The sequence below is a fragment of the Oreochromis niloticus genome, linkage group LG3 (genome assembly GCF_001858045.2).
Source record: "Oreochromis niloticus isolate F11D_XX linkage group LG3, O_niloticus_UMD_NMBU, whole genome shotgun sequence".
In the NCBI taxonomy this organism is placed as follows: domain Eukaryota; kingdom Metazoa; phylum Chordata; class Actinopteri; order Cichliformes; family Cichlidae; genus Oreochromis; species Oreochromis niloticus.
This window is the reverse complement of record NC_031967.2, coordinates 1,795,393-1,798,859: the sequence shown is the minus strand read 5'-3', so window position 1 is coordinate 1,798,859 and position 3,467 is coordinate 1,795,393. Positions and strand designations below refer to the sequence as shown.

General features: G+C 46.6%; 1 long non-coding RNA gene across 1 annotated transcript; it reads left to right on the top strand.

Annotated features, from left to right (window-relative positions):
- Positions 1–1,914: 1,914 nt before the first annotated feature.
- LOC112842777 (uncharacterized) lies at positions 1,915–2,419 on the top strand. The gene is made up of 2 exons (XR_003214798.1): positions 1,915–2,151; positions 2,347–2,419. It is a non-coding gene; the product is annotated as an uncharacterized LOC112842777 (long non-coding RNA).
- The last annotated feature ends 1,048 nt before the right edge of the window (positions 2,420–3,467 follow it).

The window sequence follows — 3,467 nt, the reverse complement described above, 5'->3', positions numbered from 1 at the left end:
TGCCGTCAGAAGACGGAAATGCTGAGAAGATTAGCAAGTGGCCCCCTGAACTGATTAGGGAGCCTTTTTTGGGGGAGCAAATGTGTAACCACATTTGGGGGCGGCTGTATAAAAGGCTCTGGGATTTTACAACTATGTTCTGCAATATTGTGTGGGGTGGAGCCGTAGGAAATGACGTAGGCAGAAGTTGGGGAAAACGCGATGCTACTCGAGAAGGGGAGATTGTTTTCCGTGGTAGTTCTATTTACCTCGTAAGCTGTGTTCCTGGTTGCCATCCTTCCCGGTGATGCTCCGAGTGTTAAGTTCATGACTGGAAGTAAGTTTCCTTCAATATGGTTATTTTCCGATCCTGATGTTTGCCGCGGCTTTAGTTACTTTCTACCACGTTATAGCAGCAAGGTTTTTTTTCATCTCGTGACTAGAGGCATGTGCCGCTGGCCACCGCCATTATGTAGTAATTTTATTCCGCCACACGATGGCGCCAAAGTCCCTTTGTTCACAGTTAGAGTGGATGTTTCGACTATGTATGACTTTCTCACTGTGTTTTTTTGTGTCCTTTCTGTGTTTGGAGCAAGAGATGTAAGATTGGCATAGTTCAAATCATATATGTTATATTATGTGTATATTCAGATGGATGTGTTGGTTTATTTCATTTACTACTTTATGTTTATCTTGGTGGAGCTGTTGCTGTATGTATTTATATACTCATGGCAATTTGTTTGTTACTACAGACTGCTGGCAACACTGAGCATCTAAGTGGCAATAAACAGCTGGCGGTGACAATACAACAAAGTGGAAGCCTCTTGTCCTCCTTCCTGTATCCTGACCGATACACCATCTTGTTAGCTGCTGAACCTAAAAGAACTAGCCCTCACCAAGTACTCCTCAACAGCACTGTTAGTTGATTATTTACCTGCCGCATTAACGGGAGAGGACGTGCAAACGTTACCGCTGCTGCTGGGTTGAGATTCACGAGTCCGGAGCGGAATTAAAAACACGAAATTCATTTAAGGTTATTGCGAGTTTTGTGAGCAAATGCTTTTGCATATTCGTAGTGTTTCCTCCCTTAAATGAAATATCTACTTTGCAAGTATTGCAAGTTGCCCTGTTGTCATCCGTTCTCGTAAAGTATGACCAAACTTTTAAGCGTTTGAGCCGCTTAGGCGCCGTGTTTCCTGCCAGGTACGCTCCGACGCTCCGCAACGTGGTGACGTCATTCGGGGCGACTGGAATCGATAAAGGAATCGTTTGCAAAAATGGCAAACAATTCCAAGGAATTGAAACAGTGGGAACCGGTTCTCAACAAGAACCGGTTTTCGATACCCATCCCTAGGCAGGATGAAAGTCATTGCTTTCTATAGAACTTAGTGGACATAGTGACAAAGTGCTTTACAGAACAGGTAAGAACAGTGATTCAGACTGACTTTGATTCTTTCTCTGTTGGATCCTTTCTAAAGTGTGGCTCACTCACATCCTGAATCTTTTCTTTCTTTTGGGATTTCTACTGTCTGTCTCCACCACAGAGATACTGTGAGTCCAAGAATGCAAACCTGGCAACTGCAGCTAACACAGAGAGGACCAGATGATTCATGCTACTCATAAATATGGAACTAGAGGTTCCACCTCTGGAGTTCATCATACAGGGTACTATGCAAAAGTCTTAAGCCACCGTTAATTTCTTACACTTTGTTAGGAAAATTGGAAATAATAATGGGTTGCATTTATACAGCGCTTTTCGGGGCACTGAAAGCACTTTACAATTACACTATTCATTCACACTCACACACTGGTGGAGGCTACAGTTGTAGCCACAGCTGCCCTGGGGCAGACTGACAGAAGCGAGGCTGCCATATCGCGCCATCGGCCCCTCTGGGCATCACCATTAGCTGTTAGGTGAAGTGTCTTGCCCAAGGACACAACGACTGAGATTGTCCGAGCCGGGGCTCGAACCGGCAACCTTCCGGTTACAAGACGAACTGCCAACTGCTGAGATGCTGCGAAGGGCGAACTGAACCTCCAGCCTCTCGGGGATCCGGCAGCTTATGCGCCACAGCAGATGCAGCTGCAGCAGGAGGCAGAGGGCCAGCAGCTGCTGGAGCGTCGTCATCCTCGGCTCGTAACATGTTCGAGTCAGGGGTCACCAATGTGGAGGTAAACACAGATGAGACGAGAGCTCTCACACGCCAACGTTTCTCACTCCAACGTTATTCTTGAACTAACAACTGAAAACATCGTACTCAGCAACACACTTCCTGCGTGTGAGTGCAGTCCACCACAGTGGAAATAAGGCAAAAACAAGAGTTTGTAGATAAGATAAGCTTTCTTGTCATTTCTGTCTTCACAAAGATTTTTCCGGGCTTCTTGAAGGGCTTTCCAGAAATCTTCTAGGGTTGTTGGCTGCTGCTGTTCTCTGTAAAGATGATGCGGGCTCCGAGGAGGCCGATCGATGGTGCACTCCATCCATTTTTCTCTTCAAGTATGCTTTTACTCCCCTATTTACTTTAGTTTGGTTTTAAAAAAAATTGTCATCTAGTTTTTGTTTTTAGTTTAGTTTCTGTTGATTATAGAAACATTGCTACTCAGAAGTGTGCAAGCCTGACAATATCAGGCAGAACTGATCTAGGGTATCACTGAGCTGGATCGTCTCAGGTGCACAGTCTCAGATTGACCGAAACAATGTCTAGATTTAGGTCAGGCATGTGTGGGGGCTGGTCAATAGTATCAGTTCCTTCATCATACTCTTGTCACATGAGACCAGTGACCATTCTCGTGCAACACAAGAAACCCAGGACCTGCTACACCAGCGTATCATCTGACAGCGGCTCCAAAGATTTCACCCTGACACCTAACGGCCATCAAGCTGCCGTTGCCCAGCTTGTAGAGGTATGTGCATCCCTCCATGGATGAGGTTGCCCATTCCTTAACCTACAAACAAACCAGTCATGCTGAGCATTATTACAGGCAGCTTATCTGTACAGCTGGCAAAGGGTGGAGAGCCCACTCTGGGTCAGGGACAAGTTCCTGCCCCAGGTGGTGGAGTTTAAGTATCTGAGGGTCTTGTTCACAAGTCAGAGGAGAGGGGACCAGAAGATCGACAGATTGATTGGTGCTGTGGCTGCACTGATGCGGACGATGTACCGGTCTCTCGTGGTGACAAGAAAGCTGAGTGTAAAAACAAAGCTGTCAGTTTATACGTTAATCTACGTCCCTACCCTCACCTATGGTCACAAGCTGTGGGTAGTGACCAAAACAACGTGATCTGGGACACAAGCAGTGGAAATGAGCTTAATCCAAAGGGCTGCTAGACACAGTGTGAGGATCTTGGCCATTCGGGAGGTAGAACCGCCATTCCTCGATATCGAAAGGAGTTGAGGTTCTTCAGGACTTGGGTGCCTCCTGGGTGAGGTGTTCCAGGCAAGTCCTACCAGCTAAGCTAGATGTGGTGGTTGGGAGGCAGGAGGTCTGGG